The following is an 11,755-nucleotide window of genomic DNA, read 5'->3' as shown; positions in this document are numbered from 1 at the left end:
ACACACACACACACACACACACACACACACACACACACACAATTGACAATCTAGAAGAAAAATATGCTCTAAGGAGAAAGATCAAGATGTTGGGAATATGGGGAACATGGTACAGTGAATAAACCACATGCTTTGCAACCAAGATGATCTGAATGTGCAACTCAAACATGCACATAAAGTCAGGCATAGCAGCATTGCATCTGTAGCACACACAGTTGGATTCCAGGAACCATTCAGCTACCAACCTAGCTAATGAGCTTCAGGTTCGGCAAAAGACCCTATCTCAAAACTAAGGTGGACAGAGACTGAGGAAGGCACCACATGTGCACATGTACATGCTCTTGTACATATGTGCACCACATATTACACACACACAAGCATGCACATACACGTAAATAAAACACAGAATGAATAAAAAGTTTTAATCAATCAATTTAAACAGCTTAACATCAAGCTAGTATTATTCCTAAAACAAGAATGGAGAAAATTTATCAAAATATGGATAATATCTAGGATTGAAACAAAATTTCCCATTAAAACAATGTTCATTATCATATTTAGAAATAAAATGGTAGACTTAATGATTATAAGTTGGAGCACTATATCTGGTTTTGATTTAAAAAAAAAAAGAAGTCAAAAACATGCCGGGCGTGGTGGTGCATGCCTTTAATCCCAGCACTTGGGAGTTCAAGGCCATCCTGGTCTACATACTGAGTTCCAGGCCAGTTGAGGCTACTGGGACACCCTGTCTTAACCCCCTCCCCCCCAAAAAAATAAAAAACATAAATGCTAAAGTGTTGAACTTTATGAATATCAAAATGCAAGAATGGTTTTTTATAATCTGTTAAACTAAGTATTCGTTGTCAAAATTTATCAATATCCATCATTCCTTCTAATTTCCCATGAAAAAAAAACATAGGGAGTTTTGTTATTTGTGTGATGAAAAGTCAAATCATTCCATGTACTATTTATTTGCTATGAAAACACAGTGACATAAAAATAAAATTCTAAAAGATTAACATCTTGATGTCTGGTGCTGTGAGTCTGTAATCCATTCTACTCGGAAAGGAAGACTGCAAGTTAATGGCCAGTCTAGACTGGAGCTTAAAACCAGTCCAGACATCTTAGTGAGATCCTGAATCAAAAAAAAAAAAAAAAAAAAAAAAAAAAAAAAAAAAAAAAAAAAAAAAAAAAAGTAAAAAGAAGGCTAGAGACATAGTCCAGTAGCAAGAACTTGCTTAGCATGGGTGAGACCCTGGACTCAGTCCTCAGTACAACAAAAATAAATATTTGTGTCATTGTGTATAGGTTTTACACTTCTTCATTTAAGCAAGCAAAGCATTAAACTCAAATTTTCAAATAACTGAAAATATGCTTTAAAATTTCAATTTCCTTAGGGCACAGGAGTTATTTTATTCACTTTAAAGCTTCATTTCATTTTTATTAATATATTTTTATTGAATCTGTGTATTTCATACACAACATCTTAATCATCTTATAAACCCTTCCACACAAGCACAAGGGAGGAAGTACACGACCATATGGAAATAGAGTCTTATGAGCTTCTGAAGCCTTGTTCATATGAACTCACAGCAATGGTGACAGCATGCACAAGTCCCATGAAAACTTAAGCAGACAAAACCCCAACAAAGAACTGTGTAAATGGGCAGCAGGCTCCAATCTTAGCTGAAGAACTACTGGGTGAGGAAGAGCTGACCTTCTTTAAGGGAGTGACTCTAGATAAGCTGACTAGACCCCAGGGAATGAACTTTCACTGAGGTGCATCAGGGAACACTAATTTGACTAGATAGGCATTAACATAAATGACAGAATGCATGAAATCCAGTGGAGGGGCTATGGGAGGAATTGTGTTCTGAAATAGTACTTTACCATCCCAATTTAGGGTTCCAGAAACTGCAAAATTCTTCAAATTCAAAGTCACAGATATGAATAAAAATATACTGTATGATAATTATGACACATAAGAATAGCTCAAAGAATGTCCATATACCATTCAATCCTATTATATATTATGTATTATATATCTATAATAATGAAAATATAACTCAATTTCAGCTTTAAAATGCACATGTGAGGCTGTAGCCATACCACATTTAATATGCCTGATCTGGACTGAAATGAATATGAGATCTGTGGACACTAGGCTGAGAAGTTCTTGAGATCAGATGAAATGGGTAAGCCTGTATATTAGAAAACTTCCAAGTTTGATCACTGTACTGTGGGAATTTTAGGGTATTACTTATAAACATTCTTTGTAAGAAATATACATTGAGGTAATGAGGGCAAAAGACTATGTATACAGCTTATTTTTAAGTGATTCTGAAAATATGTAGGTAAAAGGCATGCATGAAAGAGAGAAACATACATACATACACATATTCATACGGATGCTCATGTATATATACACACATATACACAAATATGAGAATAAAGATATTTATAGTATGAGTTACATAGTTACATAGTATATGGAAATACTTTGCACTACTCAAGTTCCTGTAAGTTCTCAAATTAAGTCAAAACTACAAAAAAAATATTAACTTGTTTCCTGAATTTTCTGTTATCATTAGAATTTTTGGTACAAGTATTTATGAAAAGCAGAAGAAAACAAGACAGTGCATCACTTGAAAAAGTGACGGGCAGAAACCCTGAGATCTGGAGGACATATTCGGATCAATGAAAAGGAGACTCACAAACAGCACAGACAACAAACACAGAAGAAAGCCTTCAAGGTCACTGGAACAAAAGGCTAACCAGAGGCTCCATCAGCTCCTAGTGGAACGTGATGGTACTTCGGGGCTCCAGAATTCTGTCACAGTATACTCCCTGTGCCACTGTAGGAGAAAAATAACATGAAAGAACAGCAATTTTTAACAGCAGGCATGGTGGTACATGCCATGAATCCCAGCACTGGGGAGGCAGAGGCGGGCGGATCTATATGATTGGAGGCCAGCCTGGTCTACATAGTGAGTTCCAGGCCAGTTGGGGCTAGAGGAGATCCTGTCTTAAAAAATAAGATAGGAGATCAGGAGATTTTGTTGGATCCCCTGGAACTACAGTTTACCAGTGGTTGTGAGCCCCATGTAAGTGCTGGGAACCCAGGTCCTCTGCAAAATCAGTAAGTCATTAGATTGCTGAGCCATCTCTCCAGCCCCCATGATTGTAATTTTTAAATTACATATTGATGGTGCATTTCCAGCTGTTTCTAGTTTATGTTAAATGTTATCAAATGGTATATTCAGATATTTTTCTTGAAGAATTGTGTTAGATATTGATAAAGTAGGTCACCTTTTTAACTATTTTTCTATGAGTTAGTTATTGATATAATTAAGCAATCTTATATGTTCTTAAATCGGAAAGTTGTAATGAAAGAGTTTTATATTACTTCATTTCCAAAAATTTGGTTACAATTTTGTTGCTAATGTTAATATTTCTTGAAGAAAATAGTCCAAGTTCCTTCACGTGCAGTCAACTCTTCATATCCACAATAATAAAATATACCTTGGAATTTAGATTATTGTAGCCTTCAGAAATGAACACCTGATTTTAATGAGTATATGTATCATACTAAGCACTTTAATTGGATTAGATTATATAATTATCATAGTATTCCATGAAATATAAGTATTATTTTATCCCGTTTCATAGATGAGGAATTGTGCTAGAGTCCATACAAAGTATAAATGATAGTACTGTAATTCAAATGTGAAATTTTAAGTCTAGACTCTGCATTTATAATACAATACAAATGTATTACATTTAATAAAATAAAATAAATTTTAAATGAAGATTGTTACTAAAATACCTTTAAAAGAAAAGCCTTTATACCAAGCAAAGGAGTTCAAGGACTAATTTGAAAAGATACTGGTGGCTAGAATAATGTTCATAAAAGAATAAAACAAAAATTACGCAATATCCAACACATAGACAAGCACTGATAGCGGTTATGATTCTACCTATGTCTTCACTGGCAGTTTGCAACCCCATTAACGGGGAGGTGTGTTTGGAATGATAACTCTCATAAGGAATTAGAAACATTCAAGGAACACAAAATCTTCAGACCAGAGCAATGAGAAAAAACTCCCCCACTCCCCCATCAGTTTTGCAATTCAGTCCTTTATGGCTGAGGAAGGATGTTTCAAAAGTAACAAAATATGGATTCAGATCTGTAGCCATCTGATGCCTCTGAGAAAGAACAGTGTGTGACTGTGTGACAAACATAGAAAAGGGAAACTGCTGAAACCGGACCTGGCCGGAATCAGGGAATCAGATTACACTGGAAGGCAGGAAATGGAAAATAAGACAGCAGTTCACAGCAGAAGCCAGACCCCCAGGGTCCTCCAGGACAGGTATTCAGGAGTTTGTGTCTTTCTCAGAAGACAAATCGGAGCCATTCAAAGGTCTTAAACAAATGGTGCCAAATGAAAGATATATAAAATAAATGTGAATGTAGTATCCAATTATGTAAATTCTAATGGGAAACAAATGACAGGTACGTATATAAAAGGAGGGTAGGAACTCAATTTGTGTTAGAAATGTGGGCTTGAGGAGATTTAGCCCTGCAGCATTATCATTTCTATAACCAGTTATTAGCATTATTTTATAAGGAAAATGGGCCAGAGGTCAGGGAAGGCAGGTGCAGATATTACCTTTGAGGATCCAGAGTAACAAAGCTGATAGAAAATCTTGACACTCTTACTGATTTGGAAAGCAATGAAAAGCACTGGTAAAATTATGGTGGAGGATGTTGGTCTGCTTAGGCCAATTCAGAGGTGCACTCTTGACTTTGAGAAATGTCAATACCCTCGAGACCTTCTTGGCTACAGAAGCCTTACTCTTAATCAGTTACTCAAGATGTCCACCAAAATGAACTTGGGGCCACAGCAGGGTTGACTCTCAGGACTCTGCTGTTTAACAGACAAGATCCTGCATGTGATGTATACATGAGTGAGAGGGGACTGGCTGGATCTTTTCAGTTGTGATGTTCAGGACAGGGAAGACAAACATTCTATATACCATTTATCCAAACACAATAAAGAATTCCACAGGCAATCCATCCCAGTACTTCTATGGAGTCAGTGTTAGTTAGCACTGGGGCTGTCAGATGAAGCCTGGAGGACAGAGCATCCCCAACTCAGAAGCAAACTGGAATCCAGAAGCAGCTGTGCTTACAGGAGCCATGTACAATTTCCTCCTTCTCACGGCCATCAGTCCCTCGTCATGTTACACAGCATGCACTGCTCTACACACTGTAGATGTGTTAACCCACCGAGCCCTCAGAATGATCCTGTTTCATCAGTTCTGTCTACATACCACTGCTTGTACCTGTCCCAAAAGGTGTAGAGGTTAGTTTGCTTTCTCCATTACACAAGTGGTTAACGCAAAAAGACAGACAAGCCCAAACAGGTGGCTTTTGGAAGATATATCCTTAACAGTAAAACACTTATTATCCATCTTTTAAATGTCAGGGTAGAGAGATCACCCATTTTCGCACACATGTACAATAATTCTGAAGGTTGTTAAGGCAAAGCTCTCATTTCCAAAACCATGAAGCCTCTCTGTGAATTTCCTAGAGCAATGACATGTAGCCTCCACTTATGAAAGCAATGCACACCAGTCATTTGTTTCACTTAAATAAATACACCTCAGCCTTGGAAACATATTTTTAAAGGATATAACTACAGCTTTTCATAGAATATAGGACTTTTTAAAATTCCTCATTAATGTATTCAATTAAATATAAACAGAATGAAATGAGAGTTTCTAGTAAACCCTATCAACCACTTTCCTTTTAAAAAGCCAACTCAATACAAACAAACAAATCAAAGTCAGATACTAGAGGAAACAAATAGGACTGGAGGGAGGAAAAAAGGGAAATCAACACCAGGATGCTATTATTCAGCTCTGTACTGTGGTTTAACTAGGGCCATCAATCTTTTCATGAACACTAAACCAAGAAAAGAAAAAGAGAAAAAACAAAATACTGATCGGTCTTCAGAACCAGGAGCTAGAAGAATTTCAGATTCGGAAAAGCTGACCTGATGCTGTGAAACCTGTGTGACTCTGAAGGGTGCATGTACTGCACTCCCGACTTTTGCCTTTGTTTTTAATCATTTTGTTCAGTGCCACGCTGACAAGTACTGATGGAGCGGTGCTGTCCAGTGCTTGCCTGTCAGAGGCAAAGGTGACAGCCACGCTTTAATCTCTACATCTTTGCAAACAATTCCTTTCACATAAAGCTGGTACACTGTAGCAGTAACATCACTGCACAATCTCCAGAGGAAAGAAACAGACCCCAAACTACAGGCTTTTACTTGTTTTAGAGGTTTTTCTTAACAAAATATACTTTAAGCCAGCAATTGTATCCTTTTATCTGGCAGTTTTCCCCTCTCCTTGTGGGGGCACAGGGCATGTATTACAAGACTCAGTGTGCCTGAAACTGAAGACAACTTGAACTGAGTATATATTATATTTTCCTAGTGAATCTATCCATGAAATTTAAATCATTACTTAGATGCCATTAGAAAATAGCAAAAGCTAATAATGAAACAATTATAAAAACTATTAAAACCAAAAATTTTAAATTTGTGCATTATTTATTTCTGGGTGTTTTCTATTTAATACTTTGTTAATTTTGTTTTGAGACAGGATGGCACTATGCAGCCTTGGCTAGCCTAGGACTCTATTTACACCAGGCTAGCCTCGAGCTCAGATATTCTCCTGCCTCTGCCTCCTAAGTGCTGGGATTAAAGGTGTGTGCCACTACACCTGGCCCCTATTCAATGTTGTTTTGTTTTGGTTTTTTGTTTTTTGAGACAGGGTCTCGCTGTAGCCCCAACTGGCCTGGAAATTGCTATGTAGACCAAGCTGGCCTTGAACTCACAGAGATCTGCCTGCCTTTGCCTCCAGAGCCCTGGAATTAAAGGCGTGCGCCACCACACCTGGCTGCTATTTAATGTTTTTGACTTTGGTTAACTATAGATGACTAAAACTCTAGCAAAACCACTGGGATACTAAAACCAAAAATGTGATTTAAAAAGACTAAATATTAATAATTTACAGTTTTAAACTGCTAGTAATTTTCTTAAACATTCATTCTTTCAAGAAATATTTATCATGTAACAAATATGTGGAAACATTGATTTTAGCATCAAAGATTTGACAATAACCCTTGATAAGCCAGAAGAGATCAATGTTTCATTGAGCTTTAGATCCAGGGAGAAGGAGAAACCAGGAAATGAAGGGATTATCTAGGGGTTGGTAAGAGCCGTACTGGAAATGTGCAGAGCTCTAAGGAGAGGAGCTGGCAGGGGGAGAGCACTTGAGTAGGATGACAGTGTGCCTTGCTGATTACGTGGCAGCGAACTCATCCCGTAGATACCTGACAAACTCAGATTGAGAGATATAATCTGCAGAAGGAGCAGGAAAGGTCACACCCCTTTTCCAGTAACACAGATGAAGCTATGGAGGCAGGCCTAGGTGCATGAGGAATGCCAGGAGAAGTGGGGGAAGCACAAGCTCTTCCAGGTCATAATCAACAAGGAACAAGACTGCAATCTGCAATGTGAGTCTACTGTGGGCTTCTCAGCAATGGACTTCCAGGATCTGATTTATATTCTGAAGGTAATTAAGTCCATTTCTTTAAAAAAAAGTAGGGAAGCTGGGGCAAACATAAGGAGACAAAAAGGGGCACTGTGGCATAGGCAGGACCTGATGGCAAACAGAGCTGAGACGGTGTCGGGAAGGACTGCATTTTCAGTGTGAAGCTACATAACTTGATGGCAAATTGGTCAGAAGAATCAAAGAATATCTTGCCAGGTGATTATTCTCAAATGAAATCATCTCTAATGCGTTATATAATTGTAATCTCAGAGCTCAGTTTGAAATTCCTTTTAGAAAAATGTTGCAGATGGGAAAAAAAAATCCCTAATTAAATTTCAGTCAGCTCTGCATATCCATTGGTGCTGAATCCATAGATTCAATAGATTACTGATGATGAACACTCAGAAAAATTTGAATGTGTACACACTGAATATGTGTACACTTTTTTCTTGCCAATTTCCCCTAAACAAATCAGTCACAACTACTTAAATAGCATCTCCATCATTTAGTATGAAAAGTAATGTAGAGAGGATCAGAAGTATGTTGGAGTAAGTAATTTGCATGTAAATCCTGCGCTATAGTATACAAGGGCTTGTGCACTCAAAAACTTTACTATCCATTAAGGTCTTGAAACCAACAATCTATAGAAACTTAAGTACATGTAAATAGAGAAAGTACTAATTTCAACATTTTATGTGAATTTTACCCAAAATATTTAAGTCAAATTATAAAATCTAAAGGGAAGGATTCAGTTACAGATATTTAAAGTGCCAATATCCACTCAAGGCCAGCCTTGTCTGTATAGTGAGTACCACACCGACTGGAGCTACAGGGAGACCCTGTCTTTAAAAAAATCTGTTTGATGGGAGGCAGAGGCAGGTGGACCTTTGTGAGTTCGAGGCCAACCTGGTCTATATAGTGAGTTCCAGGACAGCTGGGGCTACAGGGAGAATCTGTCTCAAAAAGATAAAAAAATAACAATAATAATAATCTGTTTGAATAAGATCTTGAAGAAAACTGATAAGCAGAGAACACAAAGGATAATAATGGAATGGGAAGGGTTAAATGGGGTGGAGGTTAGTGGGGCAGGGTAGAGTGTGGGGAGGAAAAGCTAACACTAAAGACCTGTTGAAAAAGTATCCATGTGACCTACTACTGCAGAAAGTTCCTAAAATATATACATTCAAGTATGCAGCCTCCATCAGACAAAAGCTGGCATACAACTGAGGAAATGGGCAGGAGGCCCCAACCTGAGCTGAGGAACAATTGGCAGCTGGTCACTGCTGGGTGAGGGAGAGTCATCTTCTTTAAGGGAGTGACGTTAGACAGGCTGAAATGGCTCCTGTGGATGAACTCACACTGAAGAACATCTGGGTATACAAAGCTGATTCCATATGCCTTAACATATGTAACAGAATGCATGAAATCCAATGTGGGGAAGGGCAGATAGGGGAAGGTATCTAAATATAAGATCTATTGTATAAAATGCACAACAATTCAATAAAAATATACTTTAAAAAAAGTTTAAAGCTTGGCGTGGTGGCACACGCCTTTAATCCCAGCACTCGGGAGGCAGAGGCAGGTCAATCTCTGTGAGTTCTCAAGGCCAGCCTGGTCTACATAGTGAGTTCCAGGACAGCTGGAGTGACAATGCCCCTATTAGACACCACAGGCTAACAAATAAGAAGGCCCAGTGCTAGGAATGGGCTACCTCATTTGGAGTGTTGGCTAATAAGGTATCATATATCTCAAACATGATGGGCTGTGGCCAAAGCTCTTGGTTACCTTCTAGAACGTGACGGTAAGACCCTACTCATGAAAAGACAACATAATTGAGGCACAGAACATAGAGAAATCAAGCTGGTATTGAACTAAAAGCTTCATCCCCACTGGCTAGCTTTCATAGTGCCAGAAAGTGCTAAGAACACTACTGGAGGAGAAAAGTAATCAGTTCTACCCAGCTGTGAATTCTGCCAGCTACAGTAAGACTGGCCTAGCAAAGTACACCCAGTGGTGCCACAGTGACATGAATGCTATAGGATTAACCAACGAGTTTCCAATAAGATTTAAGGCCACCTCCACAAGTTGAAACTCAGTCGTGGCAGTATTAGAGGGGACAAGAACCTGGTACATAGGTCATAAGCCCTACAGGAGAATTTATTACTATTATTTTGCCAAATGGACATAGTATTAAACCAAATCCTAGTAACATATCATTATACCCATAGATTAGTGCATCTCTCAACCCTCATCAGAGAAATTTCCTTGTGCAGTTGATGACAACACAAAGATGCACAACTGGTCAAGATACAGAGAATGAGACTATGGAATGCTTAGTCTTAAGGGGGACACCTATATAAAACTCCTGTTCCCAAGGCGCAGGGATTATTGCGGAAGAAGGGGCAGAAAGAGTGTGAGAGGCAGAGGAGGTGGATGATTACAAGGAAAGTATTTTCTGGACACAGTTGGTGCGTATGAGCTCACAGGAATTCTGACGGCATGCAATACCTGGTCAAGCTCAAGCCAAGCCAGACAAAATCCCAGCACGGAGGGGTAGGTGGACACAAACTGTGTCCCTAGAGGAGCCGCTGACAACTGATAGCTGCTGAGAGAGGGAGAGTCCATTTTCTTTAAGGGTAGGTCATGTGAAAAGTGAAATCAACTCTTTCTAGATCCTTTATGAAGCTTAGAATTAAAGAGTGCAAATTACAGAAAGCAGGGCCTCACATATAATGCAAGCTCATTACAGGACAGGATATTATTGTAAAAATCTAATAAAGCATAGTTTATATGACTTTCTGTTTGGTGGTATATAATTTTTAAAAAAATTAAAACAAACATATCTAGTGAATGTGTGAAATTTATATGTTTTAGAATCTGATAAGTTTTTTAGTGTAGACACAATACTTGAAAAACTTAGAATTAGAGAAATTTTTTTTGCACTAGGTGCAGTAGGAGCACTAGGAACATGCAATTGGTAAAGGCTATTAATATATTCTATAATCAAAAAAAATCTGAAATGTGAAACAACTCTAGTTCCAAGCATTTCTGATACGGATTACTCGTCCTGCAAAAATTCATAGTGAAATAATGAGTGCAATGAACAAGCACCAGGATCCATGCTCTGGAGTAAGTTTCTCAGCCTATTGCTCCTTTGAGGAACCTGACTGAATTACACCAATCTGGTAATTAACATTAGGCTGCTGAGCCAATTACAGCGCACCATCAACTACCCTATGCAGCTTTATACGTCTTGTACTTTTCTTTGTTCCTGTAGGAAAAATCTCATTACATTTTCCTACCTGTATTTGTCCAACTAATTCAAGCACATAAGGTACAAACACGAGGATCCCTTCCTTACTCATTTTCTCCTGCCACAGGGTCTCACTGTTCAGCACTGGCTGGCCTGGAACCCACTGTTCAGCACTGGCTGGCCTCAAACTCACAGATATCTGCCTGCCTCTGCTTCCCAAGTACTGGGACTAAAAGTGTATGCTATAACACATGGTTTCATTTTCTATTTCTAATGGAGAGCATAGACTTGCTTGAGGAACTGGTTACACTGTAAAAGGATACAGGCTACTGTTCCTTTTCTCAGATAATTCTCAAACCTAGAATACTTTATAAAATTGATTCCCATTCTTTACTTTGTATTACTTAGTATTATGAATATATACCAGGTTGAACAGCTGTATTCAACCAGCAGTTAGATAATTCTATACCATGAAACTTGTGTCATGCTCAAAACAATAAAAAATTGTATCATATTAGGTTACCTGTGTTTATGGCATATATAAAACAGAAACGAATTTTTGTGTAGACTTGGCTCCCATTCCAGAGATATTTCATTATGTAGCAACATAAATATTCAAACGCTCATGGATTTCAAAACCCAAAACACCTCCAGTCCAAAGCAGTTCAGATAAGAGAGACTCAGCCAGTAATAAAAAATTTGCCAGCTCTTCCCACATGTTCAGATATACCAATATTTTCTTGCCATTTGAGGTGTCCATTCCTATGGGAAGGAGCTAAGTTTAATGTTGGTTTCGGAATGACTTTTAAAACTGGAAGCAGAATACACTGGCTCATAAGGCAGACATCATTGTATTTGGTTGAGAATTCACCCAGCGTT

At 38.2% G+C, this 11,755-nt stretch overlaps 1 protein-coding gene across 4 annotated transcripts in view; it reads right to left on the bottom strand.

Annotated features, from left to right (window-relative positions):
* The window catches only part of Arap2 (ArfGAP with RhoGAP domain, ankyrin repeat and PH domain 2), a 208,321-nt gene that overhangs the window by 90,666 nt on the left and 105,900 nt on the right, over positions 1-11,755 (bottom strand). The window lies entirely within an intron of this gene.

The sequence above is a fragment of the Nannospalax galili genome, unplaced genomic scaffold, assembly GCF_000622305.1.
Source record: "Nannospalax galili isolate Female #2095 unplaced genomic scaffold, S.galili_v1.0 scaffold65, whole genome shotgun sequence".
Lineage (NCBI taxonomy): Eukaryota > Metazoa > Chordata > Mammalia > Rodentia > Spalacidae > Nannospalax > Nannospalax galili.
Note: the sequence above shows the minus strand (reverse complement) of the source record. Positions and strands in the feature narration are given on the sequence as shown.